Genomic DNA, 14,448 nt, shown 5'->3' on the forward strand with positions numbered 1-14,448 from the left:
GACAGTTCCAGTTGGAGACATGACTGCTCTCTCAGTAGGTTCATAATTGGCACAGCATAGGCGAATTACATCTGGGAATATATTTACTGAGGGGAGATAGTATCTGGGCAGATTGGATTCCCATATCCCATAGAGATCAGCTTTGTTTAGGTGACTGTTCCTGATTTCACAGAATGCTTGGAGGTGGTTTTTGTCACCAATTAAGTCTTGTATTTGAAAATCCCTATCAGCTAAGGGCAACCATTCTAAGTCCTTGTGAGGTGCATTAAGGGGAGCAATATTCAGGGCCACTGGAGCTTCCATTGCACAATTTCTTGTGATTTTTCAATTGAAATTTGGTGTTTTTGTAGCCAAATAGGTAAAATGACAACTGTGGGGCTCTTTTAGGGGAATTGCAGACCACGGTGAGTTCGAACTTTAGCTTGCTAGTTGAATTTTGCAGGGGAAAACAAAGTTTGCAGGATTTCTTGGTAAAAATTGGTAAAAACAGTGGTTTTGGTGAGCTGTTGAAGGTAGTACAGTGAATCTAATTCAAATTTGGGTTCTTCGGGCAATTTTGCAGAGAAAACTGAAAAAACACGGGGTTTGGGAACGAAATTCGGGTAAATACCTATTTTGACGGCGCGCTGTGCGATTTGCAGGTGGCGGAATGAGTTGGAAGACCGGACTATGGAGTATTTTGGCTTGGAAGCAGGCTGTGTGGTCGAATGACTGCTCTTGGACATAAATTGGCATGCATAGGTCGTACAGATAAAACAAACAGAAATGAACGAAAATGACGTTTTCACGCCTTTTTTAACAAAAAAATTGGTTTTGGTGGGCTTTGGTCAGGTGATGTCAGCATGATGCGGTATTTTGTCGTGTAGCGGGGTGACTTGGCGTTGACGTAGTGCTGGTGTGGTTGTGACGTCAGTGGATGACACGAGGGTGATGTTAGTGCGGAGGGAGCATGGGCGATAAGCGGTTTGGCCCCCGCACTGCTTTTGGGCAATGGTGGTATCGGGGGGGGGGCAGCGAGCACCGTGGGAAACTGCCACCTGCCCCACGGTACGGTGGCAAAACCACCATCCCTCGGGCTCTAATCATCGGACAGAGGAGGGCTCGCGATATTCATGTGGGCCGTTGGATGGTGAGGGCCAGATCTGACGGTTGGCGGCAAACGGGAAACGGCGGAGGATACGGCGCGGGGTCCCGCTATAATATTCAATGTTTTAAACATATCGGGCGGTTATTTAAACTTTGGTTAAATATGCGGGTCAGGTTATTTATTTAACCAAATGTTAAATAAATTCCATGGTTTGTGTATGCGAACGGTTGTTAATGGCCCCGAATGAACTGTTAACTCCCATAAAACATTACCATATGGCTATAATAAGCCAGGGGTCGGATATTTATACTTTTTGGGATTTTTATGCATTTTATATAATAGGGGCGGGAAAAATATTATGTAGGAACTATATAATAAAGTTAGTATATTAATATGAAAGGTACATTCAATCAAAACACTAAGTTTGAAAAGTGCAACTTAGGCTTAGGGAAATGAAAAAGGGATCCAAGCCATGAATTTTGGAAACTTAGCATAATGGAAGGAAACATTTTTACACAAGAAATGTGGCTTTATTATCCTAAGTAAAAACAGAGTTTCACTTAGTCTTTTTCATTAAATGAAGTGAACTAGGAGCACTGAGCAGATCTCAATGTCCTTGTGGGGAGGCTAGTAAAGGTTTTTTGGAGAAATGAGGAGGGAAGTTAGTCATGCTTCATCTATTTTGTAACCACATATTTGACATGTGTCTTCTGATATCCATGAGATGAATCATCTTTAAAAGACACAATTGCTTATGTATATGTTTCTGCAACATCCAAACTACCTACCCAGCCTATTCACACCTAACATTTTTTATTCCTTTTTGATTGGGTGCATTTGAACTAGCAAACCCTTACTCTCTTATTTTCTTTTAGCTGCAATCCTATCTAAGTCTGCCCTTATTTCTTCCAGGGGCTCAGATTTTGCTGTTGAGCACCTTTGTTTCTCTATCTAACTACCTATCTTGCCAAGCTTGAACTGTATGGACAGATTTCATTCTCTACCTCTAAAACAGGAAATTTAAACATGGACTAGCCAAGATTAAACTGTTTGGCCATCCATCAATTGTGACAGAAGTCACTGATTGCACTCATTGAACTTCTTTGCAAAAATTGGGATATTAGTGGCATTTTGGACTAGCACACTTTCCTGGTCTTCTTCATCTAGGGTTCATTTTCTTTGTTTTTGACCAATTCATTCTTTTTGCCCTTTGATCTTTCTTTTAGGGCATACCCTCTTTTCATTTTTTTAATTTTTTGGTTTTTTTTTCAAAATATGGAACCTTTGCAGCATGGAAAGGATGAACATATTTGGAATTTCATCAGTCAATCATGAAATATGACACGTATTGGTATAGGAGCATAACACCCCCTATTATATGCTCAATATATTATGTCATTTTCTCCTTAATATATTTACCCCAATATGAACACATGTGGTATGGTATTTCTCCCATAGTGAAGCCCCTGTGCTACTATATATGGCCTCATTCATGCTGACATACGATACATGGCCTTGACCTCACCCACAGAGGCTACAAAAATCTACCTTTCCCTCATTCACGGTGGCAATAAAACTCATTCTCACCCTTATCCACAGTGGCAATAAAATCTAGGCTCACCCTCATCCATGATAGCTACTATATATGGCCTCTCCTCATCCAGAGTGGCTACAACACTATGCTTCAGGGGTTACAGTGGCATACAATGGTGGGTACAATACTCAGGATTCAGCTACAATACTTCATCACAATGGCATACAATACACTGACTCAACATAAAGTGTCAAGGGCCATGGTGGCCCTGTTGAAAATAAATGCTAAAAATAGAAATGTTACAAATAGCACTGCTATAAATAGCAGTTCAACTGGCGTTGAACATAGCAATAAGGAATTAAAAATGGAAGTGCTAAAAATAGCATTCTATAAATAGTATTTCGGGATACCTTCCTATTTTAGTCAGTCCCTAAATGAAAATAGTGAAGTAAAATTCGAATTTGATCTTAGTAGCTATTTGTAAAATAATTAATTATTCATCTTGAGTTAATTAGTTAAGGAAAATCAAACATGAAGTCTATGTGCAGACATGCAACAGTTTGTCCATTAATTGAGGAATTTATCCATCAGTTAAAGAGATAAGGATGAATTGTAATATTGAGTTGTAATTAGTTGGCTCAGTTGACTGAGTCAAGTCCAATTAGATTAATTCAAATAGTTTATTGAATTAATGTAAGTTCAGTTAGTTAATGCTTGCATGCATGTAACTGTTGCACTTTAGATAACTGAATATTCTCTCATAAATAACTCATGCATGTCAATTCAAATAGAGACCCAGTTGAGATCAGATGGAGGGGCAGTGTACTATCAATTACTAGAATATTCCATTATGAATATTCCTTGCATGCAGAAGGAATTCTTTCCTTGAGGATTACGCAGTTACTTCTTTAAGTTTTGTGAGTGTGATGAGGCCAATTCACACATGTGGCTTCACTGAACCCCAAGAAAAACTGCGCAAGGAAATAGGAGGCTTGGAGGGCTTGAGGAGGACATATACTATGTCTATTCAGTCTGTGAGCTATATTGTTTGATTGCAGAGGGAGCAGGATAACTTGTTAGTTGATTCTTTTTGTAACTTGAACAAGATTTCCACTTGTATGATAATACAGATATTGGGGTTTTAGGCTAAGGCTTTCCCCGGGTTATTTCTTCTGTGTTATGTGTGATTGATTTCTCATTCTCAGTTATATGTGTTCTCTTGATCTTGCTCAATTCGATTAAGCTTCCACAAAGTGTTGTAGAAGCAGATCTTGTATTGTGTTTTAGTATATTGCATAATCTGTTGATCTATAGTGGGAATTTCTACATGGTATCAGAGCAAAGGTGATCAAAGGAGAAGAACAATATACAAGAAGGGAGAAGTTCAAAGTTTGTGGTTCCTGAATATAGAAATTGAGTTTTTATCACATCTCAATTTCACCAATCAATGGTTTAAGACTCGAGTATTCCCTTAATGGTAGCTTGAATTATATAGCCTGGAAGGATCGCATGGAAGCAGTATTAGAGGATAACGGTCTAAAGGAATTCATTGATCAAGAAGTCCCCAAGCCGACTGATGCTACTCAACTGGCGAAATGGAAGAAATGTGTGGCTAGAGCAAGGAGAATCCTCTTGGAGGGAGTTCAAGACCACATTGTCTCGAGCCTCCATGGGAAGGAGACACTGTTTTTGATGTGGAAAACATTGAAAGATCTATATCAAAACAGCAGCGATCAGAGGAAGCTAGCGCTGAAAGACAAGCTCCGTAAGATCAAGTGTGAAAAAGGCGACATGATCTCTACATATCTAAACAAGCTCACCACCTGCAAGGATGAGATTGGAAGTGTAGGGATCATGACCACTGATGATGACATGGTGAGTCTTGCACTCCTCGGTCTTCCTAAGAGTTGGCATAGCTACCAAGACTCAATTAATGGAAGAGAAAAATTGCCAGATTGGGAACGAATTTGGTCAGATTTGATGTAGGAGGAAATAAGAAGAAGCACCAAAGATGGATCCTCATCGAAGCAAGATGATAAGGAAAATCTAGCCTTAGCAAGTAAGGCGAGGAAAGGGAAAGGGAAGGCATCAAATCCTAAATCTAGTTTTTCCCATGGTGGGAAGAAGATTGACAAATCGAAAGTGTGATGCTTTCATTGCCATGAAGTGAGCCATTATGCTACGAATTGTCCACAGAAGAAATCCAAGAAGGGTTCCTCGAAGGGATCTGATGACGAGGCACTGGCCTCACAGTTTTAGCTAGATTTATCGCTTATCACATGCATGGTTTCATCCATGGTGGGATGTGTATGGTACCTGGATAGTGGAGCTTCATTCCACATGTTAGGTGACAAGAATCTTTTCAGTACCTTGGAGGAGAAGGATCTCCAGATGTGGATCGAGATGGGCGATGATGGAAAGTACCGTGTTTCAGATGAAGGTATGATTGTGTTTCAGAGGGAGCATGGAGCTCCCCTCACCCTGATTGATGTAAAGTATGTACCAGGTCTGAAGAAGAATCTTGTGTCTATCACTATGCTAGAAGATAAAGGCTCTGATGTAGTCTTTAGTAAAGGAATGGTATTCCTGAGGCATATCAGTACTGGACAGACAAAGTGAATAGGGATTCGAGTCAAGAATCTCTACAAGCTGGAGGTAGACGACTGTGATGCTCTGAGTTCCAAAGCTAAGATGGTGCAGAGCCAAGATGTTAGCGAGCTATGGCATAGAAGACTCGGCCACTTGCACCATGGAGCCCTGAAGATCATGCAGCAGATTTCTACTGCATTACCCAAGGGAAAACTTGAGCAGATGACTACATGAAAAGGTTGTACCTTGGTTAAGTATGCGAAATCTTCCTTTCCAAATCAAGACAGTAGAGCTAGAGCAATCGTGGAGCGAGTTCACTCAGATGTTTGTGGACCTTTCTCTACAGCCTCCACCGATAAATAAATGTACTATGTTATTTTTATTGATGGTTTTTCTCATAGATTCTGGATCTACTTTATTGAAAAGAAGGATCAGACCTTCTTGAGGTTTTGTGAGTTTAAAGCCTTGGCAGAGAAAGAATCTGGAAAGAAAATAAAAGCCTTGCATAGCGACAATGGTGGAGAGTATGTCTCCCAAAAATTTAAAGAATTTTGCGCTGCAGAAGGAATTAAACGGGAACTAATGGCACCTCATAACCCACAACAGAATTGAGTGGATAAAAGGAAGAACAAATCGATTGTGGGAGTAGCTCAAGCGATGTTGCATGACCAAAGCCTACCATTGCATTTTTGGGCTGAGGCATGCAATACAGCAGTATACTTGCAGAACAGAAGCCCGCACCGTATACTGGGAATGAAGACACCTATTGATGCCTATTCTGGGAAAAGACCTGATGTAAGTCACTTCTGAATATTTGGATCATCAGTTTATTGTCATGTGACCAAAGATGCCAGGAAGAAGCTAGACCCAACAATTGAGTTGGGAATACTTGTGGGGTACATGGATACACCCCACAACTATCGAGTGTAACTGCCTTCCACTCAGAGGACTGTGGTACACGGGGATCTGAAGTTTGACAAGCAGAATGCCATGCAAGTGTCACTTGAGAGGGAGCTCAAGTTGCATGCAGAGGAGGAACTTTTAGTTCCTAAGGAGGAGGAGTCTCAGATTAATTCGGAGCAACCGCATGTAGAGGATCCAAGAGTGAAGACATCCACTCATGCTGATACTTCCAAAGATGGGCAGAAACACTCAAGGGAAGCTGATAGGTTGATGCTGGATGCGCAAGAGAATGTGGGACAACCATATTCTCAGTGCAGACAGAAGAGGTCGCTCGAGCGGTACACTGGGTACATGGCCCTAGTTAGGGAGTGTGTAGATACCAAACCTTCTTCATTCAAGGAGGTAGTGCAACAATCAGTCTGGGTTGATACAATGGTAGAGGAGTACAACTCTATCATTCGAAATAGTGTGTGGGATGTTGTCCCAAGGCCTCAGGGCAAGTCAGTGGTGAGTTCCAGATGGCTTTACAAGGTAAAGCAGGTAGTTGATGGCAGTGTTGAGAAACACAAGGCAAGGTTTGTTGCCGGGGGTTTCTTACAGGTCGAAGGGATCGACTACGATGAGACTTTTGCTCCCGTAGCAAGGTACTCATCGATTAGATTGATGTTGGCACTATCAACTCAGATGGAGTGGAAGATCCACTAGATGGATGTGAAGACAACATTCCTCAATGGGAAGATTGAGGAGAAGGTGTACATTGAGCAACTAGAGGGTTTCGAGACCTTCGATTGTGAGTCGCATGTGTTCCGACACAAGAGAGCTTTGTATGGGCTGAAGCAAGCACCGCGTGCTTAGTACATCGAGATTGACAACTGATACAGTCTTGGAAGGACCTTGCAAGAGAGTTCGAGATGAAGGACATGGGCCTTATGCACTACTTTCTAAGCATGGAGGTGTGGTACAAACATGGTGAAGTATTTGTGTCTCAAGGAAAGTATGCCAATGAGATACTTAGGCGCTTTCACATGGAGAAGTGGAAGCTCATGCAGATGGAACTGGAGGAAGGAGAATGCTACTTCGGGTGAGGTAGTAGCTGCTACTATTTATCAGCAGCTGGTAGGTTCACTTGTGTATCTGGTGAACACACGACCCGACTTATGCTTTGCGGTGAACCAGCTGAGTCAAGCTATGGTTCAACCTACCAAGCTATTTTGGAAGGCAGCGAAGCATGTGCTGAGATACCTTAGAGGCACATCTCAGTTCGGATTGTGGTACAGACAGACAGAGGGAGTGAAGCTTCAGGGCTTCACAGATGCGGATTGGGCAGGGAGTCCATCAGACCAGAAGAGCACTTCTGGAGGAATCTTCAACCTTGGTTCAGCTGCAGTTTCCTGGTACAACAGGAAACAAAGATCAGTTGCACTTAGCTCAGCAGAGGCTGAATACATGGCTGCTAGTCAGGCTGCATGTGAGGCCATTTGGATGCAGAAGATTCTAGTGGGATTGTTTGGTTAGAGGATGGATCCTACAGTGATCTACTATGATAACTAGAGTTGTATCAAACTCTTTGAGAATCCAATTTTTCATGACAGGTCCAAGCACATTGATATCTGGTATCACCATCTTCGAGACTGTGTGGTCAAGAGGATCATGTTGTTGCTGTATGTTTCAACCAAGGAATATGATGCAGATATTTTGACGAAGGCATTGTCAAAATGCAAGTTTGATTTCCACAGAGACAGGATTGGGGTTACTAATAATCCCTTTCTTGTTGAGAGGAAGTGTTGAAAATAGCAACAAGAAATGCTAAAATTAGCACTGCTATAAATAGCAGTTCAACCAGTTTTGAACATAACAACATGGAATGAAAAATGGAAGTGCTAAAAATAGTATTCTATAAATAGAATTTTGAGATACCTTCCTATTTTAGTTATTCCCTAAACTAAAATAGTGAAGTAAAATTCGAATTTGATCTTAGCAGTTGTTTGTAAAATAATTAATTAATTCATCTTGAGTTAATTAGTTAAGGAAAATCAAACATGAAGTCTATGTGCAGACATGCAACAGCTTCTCCATTAATTGAGGAATTTATCCATCAGTTAAAGAGATAAGGATGGGTTGTAATATTGAGTTGTAATTAGTTGGCTCAGTTAACTGAGTCAAGTCCAGTTAGATTAATTCAAATAGTTTGTTGAATTAATGTAAGTTCAGTTAGTTAATGCTTGCATGTATGTAACTATTGCACTTCAGATAACTGAATATTCTCTCATAAATAACTCATGCACGTCAGTTCAGACAGAGACCCAGTTGAGATCAGATGGAGGGGCAGTGTACTATAATTTGCTAGAATATTCCATTGTGAATATTCCTTGCATGTAGAAGGAATTCTTTCCTTGAGGATTGTGCAGTTACTTCTTCAGGTTTTGTGAGTGTGATGAGGCCAATTCACACATGTGGCTTCACTGGACCCCAAGAAAAACTACGCAAGGAAATAGGAGGCTTGGAGGGCTTGAGGAGGACATATACTATGTCTATTCAGTCTGTGAGTTGTATTGTTTGATTGCATAGAGAGCAAGATAGCTTGTGAGCTGATCCTTTTGTAACTTGAACAAGATTTCCACTTGTATGATAATACAAAGATTGGGGTTTTAGGCTGAGGCTTTCCCCGGGTTATTTCTTCTGTGTTATGTGTGATTGATTTCTCATTCTCAGTTATATGTGTTCTCTTGATCTTTCTCAATTCGATTAAGGTTCCACAAAGTGTTGTAGAAGTAGATCTCATTTTGTGTTTTAGTATATTGCATAATCTATTGATCTACAGTGGAAATTTCTAAATGCCTTCCTCCTTCAATACAACAAAACAACATTGAGAAGAGCTACAAATTGATACTACAATGGTGGCTTGACCACCTGTTAGAAATACTGAGGGGGGGTGGTGAATCAATATTTCATTCTCAATCAATTGTTTCTTAATTTATACTTTTGATTTTCAAATTCATTTAATCCATTATTTCATTACCAACATAATGTATTATGATATGAGAATATTCAGTAAATTAAGAGCAACATTAAACATAAATTGCATGTAAACCATAGAATGAAACACATCATCAACATATTAACACATGGGAACACTAGATTTTTAGGTGGAAACCAAATTTTGGAGAAAACCACCACTGCTATCAACTTTGTCTTCTTTCTTATTATGAATAAAACATTTTTACATCTTATACTGGTGCAGACTCTTACCAGTACACAAGATCCTATTGCCAGGAGGCTACAAGCCCCACAAATTCTCCATATATGACTGGAAGGAAGATACTACTCCCTGGTCAAATTTGTATGTCCCTACCAAAAGGAAGCTACTACTCCCTCACTGATGGCTCCAACCCGCAGCAACTTTATGGACCACGTTTTAAAATTTGCATACTAGATACACTCGAGTCTAACACACATCAAAAGGTCATGTTTCATCAAATTTTCAAACTAGACCTACACCCAACAATATGCTCAATTTGAATAACTAAACACCAGGATACCAATAACCTCTATGAATTCAACCAGTGATCAACCAAGCCAAATCTTTTCCAATACCAAGAAGGACTCTAACACCGTTAAATACCAAGCCACATATTAAATCAAATTCTTTTGTCATTAACTAAGTCAAATACCATGCTCATCAAGTACCAAACCTTACACTATACTTAAATCAGTCATCAATATACTCATCCCTCATTAACCAATCACTAACTCAATGCAACCATAACTAAAAAATTGCCCTTAAATCATCTCAGATACATCAGGCCTTTCAAACCAAAACTCTCTCTGAATATACATAGAGATCTTCCATTCTATATGTAACATCATTGTGTTTATATAATGCCAATAGAAGCAAAAGATAGACACATCACATCATATACAAGATTCTGTCATACCATTCTCATGAACCAACAAGAAATATTCTCATACATGAATAAATAATAACACTACCATTTACTCAACACATATTGATCTCAAACTCAATAAAGTAGACCCTACAAGTTAATGACAATGTTCTACATACAAAAAGGCACTGTCACATAGGTCTCTGTTGATCTCGACATACATCATTCAAATCACTACAAGCATATTCAATCAATGTGCTCAAGTACTAATAATCAAGCATACTAGTTCATAAAGAAAACAGGGACAGATTCATCATGTAAGTTAATCACTGAAGCATATGCATTGTGTTGAAATCCTAACAACATGTAGAAAAATTAAGACTCTTTCATTGCAAAACCTTCAATAGTCAAGAAATGTAGCAACAAACACAAGTAGCATCATCAATAGGAAACCTTGAAGACAAAAGACTAACAACAAGATTCTTCACATCATATCTATGAGCCTTTGTCCTCTACCCTACATACCACTCCTATCAGTCAAAACTCTCTCAAAATTACACAAACTACCATCATGGAACTTATTAGGATTTCAACCATCTCTAAATGCAATTCACACACTTTTGTCATATCAAGAAAGAAGGATAAATCAACTCCTTAAATAAGATCTCTACAGAAAGCAACAAGATAAAAACTTTGTCTTGCACTAGCACACAATTCTACCCTCTTCAACAAAATAACCCTTCACTACATACATTGTTCTCTACATCAAAATTAGATCTAAGACAATAAGGTTATCTTTGTCCAACAATACCCAAATATTTGCAATAAGTTAATGCAGCAATAGTGAAAATAAGGTATGAATGTGACCCTTCTCCTACACAAATTGATCTCTTCCCTAGCTCTATGTAAACCCTTATCTATAACTATAGTGGAGATATTCAATTAAAAAACATTGCAATCAGTTAGTTGTTATATACACAATCTCTTTCATGTGCATCATTAAATAGATCAAACAAATCTTTGTAATTCATAAATCAAAAGAAACATTCTCTATCTCATACAACCTCTCTTCTCTCTGCATTCTTACAATCAGATTTGCAACAAAAATGTGATGTTAGGCCCTTCAAATATTCATAAAATAAATATATCTTGAAATAATAAGCCAAGAATTGAATATATCCTTCAGATCTCCTTTAGATATGTCATTAAAGGATATATTTGAGTCTCCTCATGCACCTTGGTGTACACTTGTACGAGATAAATCACAAGAAACTCAAAGAAGGAACACACTAGCTGCCCAAACTTCTTCTCCTTTTATAACCTCTTTCCCTTGATAATACCAAGAGAAACTCCCATGGATTTGTTGATAGGAAAATTTAACAGTATCAAATGGACCTTCTCGAAGATTACCTTGGGAAAAAACCATGGTTTTGCCCTAAGTTTTTCTTTTTTTGTGCTTACAAGAAGTGACGCACATCTCCCCTTCAGAAAGGGTGTTATAACATATGTCTAGAACACAAAACCCGTGTTATCCTAAGGATTAACGCTCCTCTAGAAAAGGTAACCTGTGTTACTCTGTCTCCATGTGCTGAAAGATTTCAAAACACAGTTAAACTTTGCTCAAACTTTCTCCAACTTCTAACATTCCTTTTCCAACACATGAGGGTCCTATCAAGCTTTGATAAGGCTTAAATAACACCTCACATACCTCAGTAAACCTTCTCCAACTAGCCATCTAAGTCTCCTTAGTTGTCTTCACCTTCAAGCAACTCCAATCATTATCCATCCTTCTACAACTGATCCAGACCTTGTGCAAGTTTTTTCAACTTATATGCAATCATAAAGACTTCTTTGTAATAATTAGGACACCTATAATACCTTTCCTAATCAGAATTGGTTCACTGTTTTACATTGATTGGTTCAGAATCCACTAACATGACCTATAGATACCAGATTTAATGAAGGAACGTATTATGGAACTTCGCTTTGATGTCTGATTTCGCAGATTGGTGTTTGGCTTAGTGTGTAGCGTGTAACAATGAGCTGGTATTCCAGGCAGGCAGGTTCACCTGGCCATCTCTCGTGTTAACCTATATCTATTTCAGTTGCCTTATCTGCGAAATGTATTTTTTTGTTTTTCTTAAATAAGAATTATCATAATTAGGTTGGAATTTGATATAACTTATGTTGATTCATCATTGTTATTAAAGGAAAATCACAATATTATGGTTGGTGATCTCTAAGGGGCAAGCTTTCACCCCTGCCAAATATTTTTAGGATTTTAGATCTTAACCTATGGCTTTTAACCAAACAAACCCAGTTTGAAAGCATGCTAGTTCATTTTGTTAAAAACTAATATTTCATTTTGCAATTTCCTCTATTAATAAATGTTAAATTTGTTTATTTTATTTTTTTTAATTTAGTAATTTGTGGGATAGTAAGTTAATTAATTAATTTATTTTTTAACGAGATCTCAATCACCACCCAATACTAATATTGTTCGATTTTACTTTTGTGAAAAAAAAATGTTTGTGATTGGGATCTCGTTTAACTGCAGAGGGTAGTGATTGAAATTTAATTTTAAGTGTACTTGGATGTATTTAAAATGGACATTACCCTAAGGTTTACCATGAAAATGTATATGTTTTGTTTATCCTTTTCTCCCGAGTCCACACAAATGGCACCTTTATTAAATATTAGAATTTGGAAAAGGTGTCTTGAGCTTCAGAGTTTGCACACTTGAGCTTACCAACTTTCGGTATTTAGGTGGGCTACTTTGCTTGATTGGGGATTGCGCTGTTGCTTCATTATATTGTATGGCTGCACTTGCATTTTTGGTGAAAATTTGAAACCAGAGGTGAATGTTCTGAAGAGAAATGGGGGAAACAACCACGAGTGGCACTGGTTATAGGGGTAACAAGAATCATGGGCAATAGCTTGGCAAAAATCTTGCCTCTGACTGACACTCCTGGTGGACCTTGGAAAATTTATGGAGTTGCTAGGAGGCGGAAGCCAGATTGGTCGCTAGATAGTCCAGTTGAATACATTCAATGTGATGTTTTGGAGAGAGAACTCACTTTGGAAAAGATTTCACCATTGAAGGATGTCACCCATCTTTTCTGGGTTGTTTGGGTGAGCAGGAAAACAGAGGAGCAGAACTGTGAGGATAATGGAAGAATGTTTAGAAATGTGTTAGATGCACTCCTGCCCAATGCAGAGAATTTCCAGCACATCTGTCTTCAGACTGGGGCAAAAAGCTACATGGGTCCATCTGATGCAGTGGCCAGGAATCGCAATTTTCAGCCGCACGAGCCACCTTATCATGAAGAGCTTCCTAGGTTACCTGTGCCCAATTTTTATTACACTCTGGAGGATATTGTTTTTGAGGCTGCCAAAAAGAAAGAGGGATTAACATGGTCCATTCACCGCCCCACAATCATATTTGGCTTCTCTCCTTGGAGCTTAATGAATGCTGTATGCACACTATGTGTTTATGCTGCCATCTGCAAACATGAGGGGCTGCCCTTCAAATTCCCAGGCAATACAATTGCATGGGAACAGCTTATGGATATATCTGATGCAGATTTGATTGCAGAGCAAGAAATTTGGGCTGCCACAGACCCTTATTCCAAGAACCAGGCTTTTAATTGTACTAATGGAGATGTGTTTAAATGGAAACGCCTTTGGGGGATACTAGCAGAAAAATTTGGGCTAGAGCCATCACCATACGAGGGTGAAGGCTTTAGCCTGATTGAGGAAAGGTCCAGTCTGGGATGCAATTGTCAGAGAAAATAATCTCCACCCAACAAAGATTGGAGAGGTGGGAAACTGGTGGTTTGCGGATGCTATATTAAATCTTCCCCTGGGATTGGTACATAGCATGAATAAAAGTAAAGAGTATGGTTTCTTTGGGTTTCGAAATACAGAAACTTCTCTGGCACATTGGATCGACAAAATGAAGGCATCTCATGTTGTTCCTTAAACTTGATCCATATTTATGTCTCCAATTAAAACCAAGTGGAGGAGTTACTTTACCAGTTCACTTAGAGCTTGGTTTTGTGATTCAGGATGCTTATGTTATATTCTGAACGTTGTGTATAATTAGGGTTTTGAAAATTTGCTTGATGTGTGATTTTGCAATGGACTCAAATAAAGAGCTGGAACTCCAGACAAGAATTTCTTTCAATAAAGCAATTCCCGGGTGGAAATAGTTCTGACTTTCAACAAAAGCCTGAGTTTCTTCCCTGTTTTATGATCTAATGTAGACATTCATAATACTTCTCTGCAACTTTAATGATGTGCATCCAGATGATTATGTAAACATAAATTGTGATCAAACGCAGCGATTGTGTTGCTTTGAAATATCAACTCAGCCTACTGTATCAACTCAGCCTAGATCATTCTTGGTCTCTGTGTATTACAATTCTTAAGACTATTAGATGCGATAGTCA

At 39.0% G+C, this 14,448-nt stretch overlaps 1 pseudogene; it reads left to right on the forward strand.

The window, feature by feature from the left end:
- Positions 1-12,841: 12,841 nt before the first annotated feature.
- On the forward strand, positions 12,842-14,084 carry LOC149197646 ((S)-8-oxocitronellyl enol synthase CYC2 pseudogene; annotated as a pseudogene).
- The last annotated feature ends 364 nt before the right edge of the window (positions 14,085-14,448 follow it).

This window comes from Pinus tabuliformis, chromosome 2_2 (genome assembly GCF_031772625.1).
Source record: "Pinus tabuliformis cultivar Carrire ecotype Pingquan chromosome 2_2, CPIR1, whole genome shotgun sequence".
NCBI classification, from domain to species: domain Eukaryota; kingdom Viridiplantae; phylum Streptophyta; class Pinopsida; order Pinales; family Pinaceae; genus Pinus; species Pinus tabuliformis.